Raw genomic sequence first — 15,493 nt, 5'->3', positions numbered from 1 at the left:
TTTCAAGTACGTGAAAGTAATAGTTATCGATGAAGTGAGTATGATTGGTGCTGAGATGTTAGAACGAATAGATTTAAGACTGAGAGAGATAACAGGTCATTATGATTCCTTATTCGGTGGTATGAATATGATCTTTATCGGAGATTTGAGACAATTGCCACCAGTGAGAGCAACTCCTATTTATAAGCAAAAAATACAAAGAATAGGTGGTAATCAGTTATGGAGGAGTATTAAATTTTATGAACTGACAGAGGTTATGAGACAAGAAAATGAATGTTTCTCATCAGCCTTAACGAAAATTGGTAACGGGGAAATTTTGACCAGACAACAACTGGAACTCATTGAATCAAGGTTCGTTACGAATGAGGATGCCCATAATCTTTGTCCCAATGGAGTTAGATTATACTATGATAATTATTCTGCCGATACTTACAATCTTTCTGTATTGAACTCATGTGAGAATAAGAAAGATTCTATCGCTGACGACGAAATAATCGGTTGGGGTAATGATTTTCAAAAAGAACGAGATGCAAGACTCAAACTACATCAACTGTCATCAATTGATACTGGTGGCCTCCCGTACCAAATCGTTTTTGCTTTGAACAAACCATATTTAATCACAACGAATATCGATGTAACAGATGGATTAGCAAATGGAGCAGTCGGTAAATTGGTCTATGTTGAGTTAGATGATCAAAGCCACAAAATTATCAGAGTTTGGCTAATTTTTCCAAAAGGTGTAGGAAGACGGACACGTAGTAAAACAGCTCAATATGCTACTCGACTAGGAATAAGTAATGACGCAACTCCGATAAGTCGTAGGTCAGCGACTTTCCCATTATACAAAACTAAATCACACAGTAAAATCCAAGCAAAGAGAAACCATTTTCCACTTAAGCCAGCATGCGCAATGACTATTCACAAGTCGCAAGGAGGAACGTACGATAGTGTTGTGTATACGTATAGCAAGAAACATTCGCAATCCTTGGTTTATGTAGCTTTATCAAGAGTTACAAGTCCTCAAGGTCTCTATATTGTGCCTGCAGAAAATCAGGTTTTATTCCATCACGGACGACGCGAAGACACATCAGTAGCTCAATTGAGAAGAGAATTTGACAGACTTTCTACGGTTCGTTTAAAAACTCTCGATCTAGTACTGTTAGAAAATATTGAGAAAGGAGATATGACGATATTCTCATTCAATTGTCAAAGTATTAACAAACATGCAACAGATTTACGAGGTAATGTTCTAAAAAATTCGGACATATTGATGCTTTCCGAAACTTGGCTTGACGATGACAGGCATGTTAATGTTGAAAATTTTGATTGCATTGTACAATACAAGAGACCCAGTGTTAGAGCGGGTGGTGTCGGTATATATCAAAATGTAAATAGACTCCAACATGTTGTGGTAAAACATAATGACGTTCATGCCCGTAACCATGAATTCGTTTCTAGTCATACATCCTCCGTTGGGGATTTGTGTGCTGCAGAATGCTCTCTGGCTAATGGGGAAAAAATTATTATGGTGTCAATTTATATCTCACCAGGTAAATCGATTACTGATATCAAAGATTTTATCCACCATGTGCTTCTGCCATACACAGAGGGTGGTTCGAGGCTATTGAATAAGAATTATCACGAAATTCCTATGATCATTTCGGGAGATTTTAATGTTAATTTTGCGAGGGAAGAATCTGTAGAGTTATTGAACTTTTTCAAAAACACCCTCAATTTGGATATTGTTAATGATAGGAACACTAGCACGACTAGACACGGGACAACAATCGATGCAGTTTTTGCACGATTCATTAAGGATTTAAGTGCTCATGTATATATCTCGCACTTTAGTTACCATAACCCAATTATCACGACATTAGGAAATGATATTCATGAAATTGACAATGAAAATGGCACATGATTGGTAAATTGTCATTGTAATTTCTTTGTAATTTTTAATTGTAATATTGTTATTTATGTAATATTGTATACTTGTGAATAAATTGAAAATTTTTGGAACTATACATTAATCGAACGTCATTCATCTATAAGAAAATATTAGAAAAAGCAAATCCATGCTTCGTCGTTGAATTATTTAACCTCTAATTTTCAAACTAACCTAAGAGAGAAAATAGAGATGATGAAATGAAAATAGAGAGAGAGGAATACTAGAAGTTTCACTTCTGTCTTGCGTAGGCTTGACACACCCAAATTTTTTTTACTTAAAACTGTTAGTGCCACCATTTTCAAGTGTAATTCTCACGTGTATCTAAAACAAACCTACCCTGAATGATAAATTAGCGACCATATTTCAAGAGCGCGTTGATTATTATTATTTACGAGTACATCGTTCAAAACGCAATTCTCGTATGATGTTTCCCATAAATTCCGACTAAACGAACCACCCGCTTTAAGGATTTACCTTGACTGAAATATAATCTGACAGTTGGCAGACTTTGAAAAACTGCATGGATCCTTTGTCAGATTGATGGTTCAGAGACGAAACAACCTAAGCAAATGCATAATTTTAATTAAGCCGTGAACACTGACATTGCCCACAGTGATCTCGAGTAAAGATTGAATGAAAATAATCACTCTATGGAGATACGTTGACGTCTGAAGTATGTGTGGTGAAAGAATGATTAATCTAACTTATCACTACAGTTTTGAAAATGTCCATTACAACTGATGATTGTTGAAACAATATAAAAATATTCAAAGGATGTGAAAATGAAGAAGACATAAGAAATAAGGTTGTAACCGAGACTTGAACTCTGGGCCACTGCTCCAACTGGGAGAAGCGACATTGAAGCCTTTTTAAATTCTTTCATTTTCATCAATAAAAAAGTTATTTTAAAAATGTCGAAACAGGAGGTGGAAATAATGCAACTGATCTTGTTGGGATTGCTAGATTTAATTGCATTGATTAAAAGCAAAGGATTTTGTATACGAAGAGTTATGGATCATAGATGTCAAATCGTTCCCGTTAAACAGATGGGTATATATTTTGACAGTCCTGTGCAGCTTTACACAACGTGAGTCTAGAAACGTTCGATTTCAAGCACTGTCAAAAATAATCTTAGCTATAATTCAGTATTTTTTTAAGTTTTTTCCTCTATGCGTTCATACATTTTTAGTACTTTACATTTATATTTTTTATTGAGTTTTTTTTTTATCTGTATTCTATTCAAGCGAAACGATAGGAAAACCTTGAATATATCTAAACGTATATTTTTTGGTATTCATAATGTACACCAATTCCTTATAAAGATTAATCAAAATAGTGATTTGGCACTAAACTTCGCCTTAATACGCCTATACTGAAACAGGTTATCTTATTTGTTCCTAAGAAGTATACCCCAAAGGAGATCTTATGCCCTTTTTTATTTACCAGAACGCGACAATCAACAGAGCGACTCAACTGCTTTTACATTGTCATATAACAGATTTTAGGCGCAAAGATCCTACAGTTGCCAACTTGAGTAGCGGGAATTATCAGGCTAGTTGCTGGGTCAAACGTAACGCGCAAAAGATCCGCTACAGTTCCCCCCACCCCCGGCGACCGAGCTCCTCGTTCCTCCTTCTTACGCGCCGACCTCTGACCTAGCTGGACGTGTGTTCGTTTCGGCGCCCGCGTTCCAATTCGCACCGCTCGGCCGAGAAGCCAAATGTACGACAATGTCGCGCTTTGAACATCGACAGGCTGGCACCGTTTGTTTGAAACACGGCGCACCGTCCTGCAATCAACAGGATACCCCGACAACACCATGCTGTGAGTCTCTTACATTTCCTATTACCCTTGAATGTGTCCGCTAATAACCTAAATTCGTCCACGCTGCCTGTCGGTCTAGAGAGAGCTGTTAATTATTTCCCAGAGAGAGATTAGGGAACCCTTTGATGATAATTCTAGTTAGGATGTAACAACCTGTATTCTATTGTCATTCCCCCATGTAATGTCCATTTTGCCGCTCAAATACAATGTTGATTTATAAAAACCTAACCTCTTTCATTTGGGGATAGCGGTTGTATGGGAGTGTTTTGTGTAGACGGTGGGATATGGATTCTTGAGCCCCGCGCTGACCCCGAACCCTGACTATGAGAGAGACGTCTCATGCCCCGCTTCTGAGCTGGCCGAGGGAAAGTCAGGGCCCCCCCAGGTCCGACGCGCGACACTGGCGACCAACTTAGGGCAGAATTTTTTTTTAAACATATCCTTCCCGACTGCACAAAATTGCCTTTACGATTGCCCCCAATTTGAAAACATGTACTATGCAATTTTGTTGCCAAGCGCATTTTCGCCGCGAGAACTTTTGTTTGTTGTCAAGCGCATTTTGCCGCGAAAAAAATAACGATAGGAATCCTCTCGAACGAATAAAAGAGACGCGCGAAATTCCCGCCAAAACGCTGTGATAACGAAAGTTTGAACATAATGTTTCTTCAATAACATAGATTCTGTGTTCTTTGTTTAAACAAAACAAACCCACTGTTTTAATTTCGGCATAAATTGCACCATAATAATAACAGTCAGGATTTAGAACTGTGAAGCCAATTTTTACACCGGAAGTGATTTTTTTTAAAAAAAAAGCACAATACACCCAACGGCCCATCGAAGCTGATTTCTAAAAAATATATCAGCTACAACCTGTAAAACACAAATAATTCTTTATCCCGATTAATTATATAGGTACGGTGTTTGTCCATATTCTTTTTTCAGCATTGACTGTTATAAAAGTGATTTTAAGTGAATTGTTTCAAATTAACTTCAGAAGTGCAGTGTTTTTTTTGCAAAGAAGTGCTTTCTCGACGCAATAATAAGAACGTGTGTTCAATCTCACGATTTAGTGCCAGTAAATGAAGCAAATATAAAATCTTTCCATCAAAAGTGTTTTTTCGCTTCTAAAGTGCTGTGTTTTGTGCCTTTTTCGTGCCTTTCCTCGAGTGCAGTGAATATAAGTGCGAATAGTGCCCACAAAATTAAATAATGCAAATCCTAAAGTGTCCCCCTGGCCAAATTTTCTTCAAAAAAACTTAGAAGAATTTCGGAGTTTTTTTTTTCCTTTTTTAAACCATTTTTTAACAATGAATTCCAATCAAATGGCTACATCTTTGGACATGGGTGTCATTCCCAATGTACACAACTTATCCAAAGTGCACCTACAAGCCGTCTTAAAAGACAGAGGAATATCACCACTAAACAAATCAAAGTCGGCATTGAAAGCATACGCTTTGTTATTCAACAAGAAGTTCATCAGGAAAATAAACCTATCCGTTGCAAGTGAAGACAAGGCACCCAATACCCCAGTTTTGGAAATCCCCGTTTCTAACAAAGAAACCAGGACACATGTTACAGTAAAACAAGACAATGCACCCATCACGGCACAAGAAAAAACATACGATCTCACTCCTTGGAAGATCAAATATAACGGTGTTTCTGATGTACTGGATTTCATTGACCGAATCGAAGAAACGGCCTCAATTAAAAATGTTCCATTTGACGTGCTGCAGAAAAACTTTATAGAACTAATATCTCCAGAATTAATCCCGTGGCACCGAATACAAAAATCAAAATGCAAGGACTGGAATAAACTCAGATCAGCCCTGATCACTAGCTTCGGCAAATCAGAGGCCCAACACAGAATTAAATTATCGTTACTATCCATTAAACAATTAGTAAACGAAACGGTGGCAACATTCATAGAAAGGGCCGAGTCCATCAACATCAAACTTTCCCACCCTGTCCCGGAAGCCGAATTACTACCAGTTATAACTGATGGCCTCCTACAAAGATATGAAAACATTATCACCTCACAGAAAATTGTGTCGTTGGCCCATTTAAACGAAGTTTGCCTCATTTTGGAATCCCACCAAGACAGGAAAAACAACAAAACCACCACGAACAATATCACTGTACCAAGCCGTCCTTCTGGATTAAAACCAGAATTTGACAACAAAAAAGTTTGCTCCTTTTGCAAAAAAGTAGGTCACCTAGCTACCACTTGTTTCAAGCAGGCCAAATTTCTGGAAGCTAAAGAACCCAGAACCTTAAAGAGACATCGCTCCAGGGATCGTTCTCCTCCACGCGACGAACTGCGTGAAATTTTCAAAAAATCAAGAAATAACATGGAAAGGTTGCAAGACCCTCACTTTGTTAAACCTCAAGTGGATTTCTCTAAACCCCCACCGAATTTTCACGCAGGAAAACCAAAAAACTAAATAATAACCTCTCAGGTATTCATTCTGTACCAAGGTCTAAGGAATGGACTGATTGGTTATCACACATTAAATATTTTAACCAGACCTTAAATGTTTCTTCGGTTTGTTGCAAACAAGCTAAAGATGGAAGACCTTATGCCCTTTTCTCCGTTAACAATGTCCCCTTCTCTGGACTACTAGATAGTGGTGCATCTGTTAGTTGCCTTGGCAACAATGCCCACCTGCCTTTTGTTAACAACGGTTTTAAAGTTTTTTCCAAACCTACACTCGTGACAACTGCGGACAATGCTCCCCAGACAGTCATCGGTACTCTGCAATTACCAATTAAATGTAACAATAACACAGTTACAATTAACTTTCTAATAGTACCCTCTATATCCCAGAATTTCATCCTTGGCGTTGACTTCTGGAAGGCTTTTAACGTTGCTCCACAAGTATTTAATACTCTTGGCCAAAAACCTCCGGTCGCTCAAGTTGGTGAGATTCGCACTATAATTCCTCACGAAAACCTAAGCACTGACCAGGCTCTCCAATTAAAGGAAATGATCAACAAATTTGAATCAATATCTTTCGAAAAATGCGGACTGGGTTTAACTAATTTGGTAAAACACCACATCAAAACCAACGGCCCACCAATCAAGCAACGCTACTACAATTTAGCCCCCCAAAAATTGAAACTTTTAGAAAATGAACTTGATGAAATGTTGAAAATGGGAGTGGTAGTTCCCAGCAGAAGTGCTTGGACCAACCCAACCCTTTTGGTTTCAAAAAAAGACGGCTCTGCACGCTTTTGCCTCGACAGTAGACGATTGAACTCTTGCACTGAAGCCGACGCGTACCCACTGCCTTTCGTTCACGCAACTTTAGACAAATTACGCAATGCCAAATTCATTTCTTCCATTGATCTAAGCAAAGCTTTCTGGCAAATACCTTTAGATGCGGAATCCTGCGAAAAAACTGCTTTTGTTGTACCTGGTAGGGGAATGTTCCACTTTAAAAGGCTACCTTTTGGTCTAAAAAATAGCCCCGCCGAACTACAGAGGCTGATGGACAAACTATTCGGCCCTGAAGTTGACAACAACCTATTCTGCTACCTTGATGATCTCATCATCGTTAGTGACACCTTCGAAAAACACCTGTTAATGCTGGAAAAAGTTTTTCAACAACTTAAATTTGCTGGTTTAACCATCAATTTAAAGAAGTCTGAATTTTGTAAGTCTCGCCTGCGTTATTTGGGATTCATTGTCGACGAAAAAGGTCTGAGAACAGATCCTACTAAGGTGGAAGCAATGGCAAATTTCCCCCGACCCAAAAACGCGAAAGAAGTCAAAGGTTTCCTTGGACTTACAGGTTACTATAGGAGATTCATTAAAGACTTTTCCACTATTTCGGCCCCATTAAACAAAATTACTGGTATCCGTAAAGGTATCAGCAACTTTCGTTGGTCTACTGAAGCCGAAGAAGCTTTTACGACTTTAAAAACTGCTCTTCAAACAGCCCCTGTCCTGAATTGTCCTAATTTTGAACTACCTTTTACCCTCCATACGGATGCTTCTAACGTAGGGATCGGTGGAGTCCTAACTCAGGAATTCCCCGATGGCGAACACCCGGTAGCCTATTTTTCCCGCACCTTGAATAAACACGAGAAAAATTACGGAATCACCGAAAAAGAGTTACTGGCAGTATTGGATTCTGTTCACCATTTTCGCGGTTACATAGACGGTAGCAAATTTACTGTAGTCACAGACCATAGTAGTTTGAAATGGTTGATCTCTCTAAGTAATCCCTCCGGCAGACTCGCTCGCTGGGCTTCTCGCTTGTCCCAATACACTTTCGATGTCATCCACCGTAAAGGTGCGGACAATATTGTCCCAGATGCCCTGTCAAGAATTGAACTTGCCACATTAAACATCGATACAATTGCCTCTACCCCATCCACAAAAGATGAATGGTATCTCAAAATCTATGAAGGATGCAAAAACAATCAACAAAAGTTTCCCAATTTTATTATAAAAGAAGGACAACTATATCGCAATTGTAAGGCCCCACTGTCCATCCTTGAAGATTACTCTTGGAAACTCGTTGTGCCCCTCGAAAAGAGAAAACAAGTAATCATCAACAATCGTAGTGCCCCCGACTCTATACACCCAGGAACCTTCAAGACGTATAAAAAGATTTCCTTGAAGTATTACTGGCCTGGTCTTTTCAAGCAAGTTCGCAACTACATCTCCAAATGTGAAACATGTAAAGCTTACAAACATAGTACGGCACCCCCTGCCGGCCTAATGGGAAAACCCAAACGTGCTGATAGACCCCTCCAATCGTTATCTATGGACCTCGTCGGACCTTTTCCCAGGAGTTATTCTGGACACATGCATATACTCAGCATTGTGGATATCTTTACCAAATTTTGTTGGATCTTCCCCTTAAAAAGAGCCAACGCCGCCGCCATTGTCAAACTTGTGGAAAAACACATTTTCATACCCTACGGAACACCCAAAACCGTAATAGTTGACAACGGAAAACAGTTTATAGCACAAGAATTTAAAGATTTCCTTGCTAAATACGGGATTAAAGATATTTATTATAATACCTTGTACACTCCCCAAAATAACACTGTCGAAAGGTATAACCAGACTATTAACACAGCTCTGGCCATTTTGGTTGACAAAGACCAACGTAATTGGTGTAAGAATTTAGATAAAATTCAAGCTGCCATGAATAACACTGTTAACCTATCCACTGGTTACACCCCCTTCTTTTTAAAACACGGTATGGAACAGGTGGTACATGGTTCATCGCACTGGAACACGAATTTCCCCACGTCAACCACCTCCACAAGCAATCCTGCCGTTGATTACGCTCATCGTTTGGAAGAACTTACTGCCATTTATAGTGAAGTTACTGATGCCCTATTGCTGGCCCACCAAAAAAGTGCGGACAGATATAACCTACGTAGGAAACACATCACTTTTAATGTAGGCGATGTTGTCTGGAGAAGGAATAACACCCTCTCTCAAGGAGCCCTGTACTTCTCTGCCAAGCTGGCACCCCGTTTTGTCAAGGCCAAGGTTGTAAGAAAAATATCGGACTTAGTTTACTACCTGTCCGACTCCTCTGGCAAACATACTGGTAATTACCATATTAAGGACATTGTAAAGTCTGGAAGTGAGGAGACAGTTGAAACTGCCCCACCACCCCAGCAACTTTAAACTAACCCATTGTGTATTATCACAAACTATTGTAAGCTTATGAAGTCTTACCATAATTAGGCGTGTAAAGTGTCAACTACATGTCAACCTATTCGTCAAAAACGAGTTTAACCTACCTTTGTAAATAAATGTATATTAACATATTATGACCATGAAATATTATTCCTGTAATAACGTTCTTTCCCTCACGACAATCGTTTTCTCCCTTTTTACGTTTTATTTTCTCACCTGTTCTGAAACTGATCATTTTAGAATAGAGACACGTTTTCGAGTTACAATCGCCGGGAAGTCGCGAACCCGCTTTTGCTTCTCAACTTCTACACTATGCAATGTTTATGTCATGTCACCCCATTTTCGTTTCATTTTTGTTCCCTTCGTCGTGTTAGAAAGAACCACCCCACTTTTGTTTTTGTCCTTGTAAAATAACGATTGGTAATCACTCATAAGAGTGCCATCCAAAAGAGTTCGGATTTTGTAAATTCCAAAGTGTTAAATACCGACCCTTTTTTTAAAAAAAAAAAACCTGTCAAGTACAGCCATTAATTCTTTCTTGTCCAATTCAACGTTACCTTGAGTATGTAAAACCCTATAGTGGTCTCAAAGGCAAGAACCAAGTAGCAATTAATCACATAATTGTCTTCTTTGTATGTATATAATTTTTTCATTTTTTTTTCAATTTTTTCCTTTCAAAAATTGATGGCGTCCTACCCAAGCTCACATTTACCAAAAATCGGATTTTGACACATCCATTTTGGGAAATTGTATTTATAAAAGAAAACCAAATGTCGGTCCTATAAAACCACATACCATAACTGGATTCGCTTCAACTAAAAGTATGTAAAACCCATTAAGGTCTTTTATTGTATGACGAGATCTCGATTTCTTTTCTCTACTGTTACGTCACGTATGTCTCGTACCTCACGTTTCAACCCTACGGGACAGGTTAGTAAAACCTTACGGTTATCCTGATCTTCAAACGCAAATAATTATATCACAACGTAAATCAACAGGACTTTGTTCGATCATCGTTGCATAATATAAACACCCAACCTTTGTCTCACCATTTAACCAAGTGTTTGCAACCCAATTGCACGCTACAATGAACAGTATGTAAAGCCATTATGGGCCTGTTCTCACCCATCGCACGATGTAAGTAGAAATACCTCCTACCATCATCTTGCACCTTGTAACAAATGAAGTAACATTGAAATTGTTTATCTTCTCTATTGTTCCATCGTACGCCTCTCCAGGCTACGGAGTTAGTCAATCTAACAAATCTTTGCAAACAGTATCAAATGATACTGCTAGCTTTTGTTGAATTATATTTAAATGTAAAATTTGTCACGCGATAGGAGAGATCCTTAAAAAATCCACCACTACACGAGAAGTTCGTTACAATTACTTAATATTTATAACCATGTGTTATAATTTGGTCGTGTGACATTAACTTGCCATGAGTACCGCCCTTGTGTATAATTTGGTCGTGTGACATTAACTTGCCATGAGTACCGCCTTTGTGTATAATTTGGTCGTGTGACATTAATTTGCCATGAGTACCGCCTTTGTGTATAATTTGGTCGTGTGACATTAATTTGCCATGAGTACCGCCCTTGTGTATAATCTGGTCGTGTGTCATTAACATGTCATGAGAACCGCTTTTGTGTATAATTGTGTACAACCCTGTACACAAGACGTGGAGACGTAATAATAATACTTACCGTGATTCGTGTGAACGACATAATATCGACATCGTCATCTCCTTTAAGGAACTGTTTTTACACTCTTTGACTTCTGTCTATAATTGAGTTGTACCTTGCATATACTGCATACTCGTACACTATACGTGAAGACGTTACAATACTCACCATGAATCGTGCGAACGAAATAATATCAAACCTTTATATGTGAACTACGTAAGTATTTCACAGAAACCTCTTTGTTCAACGCCAATGCCCGTGGACTTCCTGTTTTTGCTGCTTTCCAAAAAGAAAAGAAGCCCAGGAATATCTACTATCCCAAAAGGACTAGTTTTCAGCTTCACTGTCAATTATGGGGCATAGTGCCGCAGGAGTTAATCGATGGGCACAAAACCACTAAACTCGTCGTCTGGGAAACGAATAAGAAGAATCCCAGGTTTGTGAAATTGGAACTAGGGTCTGTCTTTTCTCACAATCATGTAGAAGTTTAAAACGACCCCTAATCTTTTGCCAAATACACGCAAAAGATTAGCCTCTTTAGTACAATGTGTATTCAAATACTGTTTAAAATTAATCCACTTTATTAAAATGTAAAGAGTCAGGAAATCTGCTGGTTGAATATGTTTCACTCTCACATAGAGGTTGAATTGGAAATTAGTCCAGTCTCTAGCAAATTTCGTAACTCAATTCCCGTCCTTTTTCCTCCCACTCCCTACCCCCATGCCCTCAGGCATATGTATGAAGTGGAAAATCTGTTGTCGACCATATTTCGCCCTCACTTCGAGTTCGAATCGGTAATTGTTCCGGTCACCAACAGGCTTCCTACCTCACCTTTCACGTATGTTGTTTTTTTTTTCTCTCCTCAACGAAACACATTCATGAATTTTGAATATGTATGATACGCACTTGGCGTATCGTCTGTCTTTTCTGACAACCTTTATTCATGAATTAGTTTCCCTGCTGTTGCCGTGACTCGTTCACGAATTTTTTTGTCTTGTTCTTTGAAATCCTACGAAAATGTTACCACCTGTATGTTAACATAGGCCAAAGAAGGCCGGTTGTTTTTTCAACCAAGACAGTTTGTCATTCGGCAAACGCCAAGTCATCCTAATAAAGGATAATGTTTATGTAATCAAAACTAGTTAGGAACCTCTCTCTACCTCTCTCTCACACTCTTCGTCACTCTCCGGACCGGCAGTTAAACCTCGTTTGTTTATTTTTTCTGGACACATTTTGTTTCTCTCCAAACTTTTCTTCATTGGTCCCTAGGCAGGTAAACTTCAAGAAATTTGCTTTAATAATAATTCCCCCGGATTTAAAAAGAAGCCCAGGCGGATGCCATCTCCAGCAGCCAAGCTGAGCCTCACCTCCTAGCAGCCTGCGCTGTGGTTACAAAGGCCCCTCGACTACTACTCGCTACACACTTGTTCCATCTTGTTCCATCTTGTTCCTGAAAGCACAGACAATACCACTCATATGTATGACGTTTGTCACACCACTGCAAGCCGAGTTGTCCCACTATACTTTATGACACTCTGAACTACCTTTCGGACACGCTAGTCCCGGAGTTCAAATTTCTTGCCCTCAATGCCAATGCCAGTTATACCGTCTCTTGCTCTGTCATGCAGTGACACATACCAGGTCATGGGTGAAACATAATTACCCTTTGCCCCTCCAGTAAACACAAACTGCGCATCTCTAAAAAGTTATCCTAAGCTACATTATGCTCCGATAACCAACACATACGATCCGTGCCCACCATAATAGCACATAGGACTCGTACTGGCATAACTACGGAACCTGGACTACTCTCTCCAATGACCACTGTAACCATAGCCGCAGCCCCGCAAACCACAGCCCCACTTCGCAAACATCAACGCCCACAACGAAGCAAAGTGTTCTTTCCAAGGCCTAAGTGTACTCCTGAGTGTTATCTCAATGGGTCAGATTACAGTGATAATGTAATCTTTTAGAGTCGGTGAAATCTCGTTTCCTTCGCAACTCTTCGAAACCAAAAAACCAACGCAACGCAAACTTAGCTTCCAGACCAATGAAACCCTAGAATCACACCTTAACATTCCGTCTCTTGTTTTTCAATTGTATAATGTTGTCTATTGTTTTTTCAATTGCATAACCATGCCCTTTTGTCTTTCAATTGTATAATGTTGTCTATTGTTTTTCAATTGCATAACCATGCCCTTTTGTCTTTCAATTGCATAATTTTGTCTTTTGTCTTTCAATTGCATAACCATGTCTTTTGTTTTCTAATTGCATAATTTTACTTGTTGTTTCCACACCTGCTCTCTCCCCAAAATTATTTGCTCCAAACATGCTATGTACCCTTCCTCATTTCTCCCCACAAATATTGTTACCTAGCCTATGGCATAAGCTAGTCATTATGTTTTAGCTAGGCATCTCTCTGGCCATCCAAGTCTCTCAAACTAAGGGCAACTCTTGTTTTGTCAAAAAACCCCAAGGGAGGCACATAGAGGATCTTTTAACCCTGATGCTCCATTACCACGTCGCCCTTTTTACGAGCGCGGGGGGAGGTGTCATATAACAGATTTTAGGCGCAAAGATCCTACAGTTGCCAACTTGAGTAGCGGGAATTATCAGGCTAGTTGCTGGGTCAAACGTAACGCGCAAAAGATCCGCTACAGTTCCCCCCACCCCCGGCGACCGAGCTCCTCGTTCCTCCTTCTTACGCGCCGACCTCTGACCTAGCTGGACGTGTGTTCGTTTCGGCGCCCGCGTTCCAATTCGCACCGCTCGGCCGAGAAGCCAAATGTACGACAATGTCGCGCTTTGAACATCGACAGGCTGGCACCGTTTGTTTGAAACACGGCGCACCGTCCTGCAATCAACAGGATACCCCGACAACACCATGCTGTGAGTCTCTTACATTTCCTATTACCCTTGAATGTGTCCGCTAATAACCTAAATTCGTCCACGCTGCCTGTCGGTCTAGAGAGAGCTGTTAATTATTTCCCAGAGAGAGATTAGGGAACCCTTTGATGATAATTCTAGTTAGGATGTAACAACCTGTATTCTATTGTCATTCCCCCATGTAATGTCCATTTTGCCGCTCAAATACAATGTTGATTTATAAAAACCTAACCTCTTTCATTTGGGGATAGCGGTTGTATAGGAGTGTTTTGTGTAGACGGTGGGATATGGATTCTTGAGCCCCGCGCTGACCCCGAACCCTGAATATGAGAGAGACGTCTCATGCCCCGCTTCTGAGCTGGCCGAGGGAAAGTCAGGGCCCCCCCAGGTCCGACGCGCGACAACATTTTCAACGTCACTTACAGATTACAGACATATACATCTTTTGACGTATGCCCCCCATGGCCTTTTACACTTAGATGTACCTCAAAGGTTCGCCTTAATACACAGCTTAACGATTTACAAAATAGCGGTTTGACGAAATAAAAACACTTTTCTAAAAAAGGGTTAAACTTTTTTTGCGAACGATATCGTTAACGTGAAATAAAAACAGAAGAAAATTTATTTAAACGATCTCAAATTACGGTCAATCCGAACACAAGATATGATTGTTATAGGAAGTAAGCCTTACTTATGTATAAAAAATGCAAATGTTGTTTTAACGAAAGGGAAGCATCTTAAAATTGCGGAACGTTTTGACTAAAACAATGTTGTATAACTTTTTTATGGGAACGTCGAATTTGTGGTCTTATTTTTTTTCGAACGAGTCGAACTCTTAACCGAGCAGAGCCCTAGGCAAGTACAAAAGATACTTATGAATAATTCATTGTCCCGAACCACGAGAGACTTTGAGAGAGATAGTTTATATTCATATACAGAGCTTACTTATATTGTGTCTCAGTTCCGATAGTAAAAAAAATCACATTAGGCTTTTGTTTGTTTTAAATCTGAATTATACCCGCATTGTTATGTGAAGTCTTACGTAAAAATGAATAGAATACAGGGTGTCCGGGGTAAAATCTTCAGGAGGTGATTCTAGATGATTGTTGAATTATTGAAACATTTCAACAATTTCTAGGGCCCGTAATTCAAGAAATAAATTTTGGTTTGCAATATTCAAAGAATACTTCTTAAATTTAAAAAAAATGCATGCATATGTACATATAATATTGTTTGTAGTGTTCGCACTACTTTGTAATGATTCGGTTTGAATTGTTTGTTTTGTCTAACTGTCGCATTATAAGAAGTCGAGGGTAGATAAATATACCTCATATCATGCAAGTGAATATGGGTTTTACTTCAGCGAGCTCCAGGGAGCAATTCTTTAGTGGGGTGTCACAAATATCTTGGTGTAGCATAGAAAAACTACGGTCTACAACATCGTTAGAGATCAATTTTCGTATTCATTCATTCTTAAAAGCCAAG

At 39.3% G+C, this 15,493-nt stretch overlaps 1 protein-coding gene across 8 annotated transcripts in view; it reads left to right on the top strand.

The window, feature by feature from the left end:
- The window catches only part of Mp (collagen XV/XVIII-type protein multiplexin), an 895,293-nt gene that overhangs the window by 208,749 nt on the left and 671,051 nt on the right, over nucleotides 1-15,493 (top strand). The window lies entirely within an intron of this gene.

The sequence above is a fragment of the Hesperophylax consimilis genome, chromosome 7 (genome assembly GCF_061612785.1).
Source record: "Hesperophylax consimilis isolate HC1 chromosome 7, BYU_Hcon_1.0, whole genome shotgun sequence".
NCBI classification, from domain to species: domain Eukaryota; kingdom Metazoa; phylum Arthropoda; class Insecta; order Trichoptera; family Limnephilidae; genus Hesperophylax; species Hesperophylax consimilis.
This window is presented reverse-complemented; position numbering and strand designations above follow the sequence as displayed.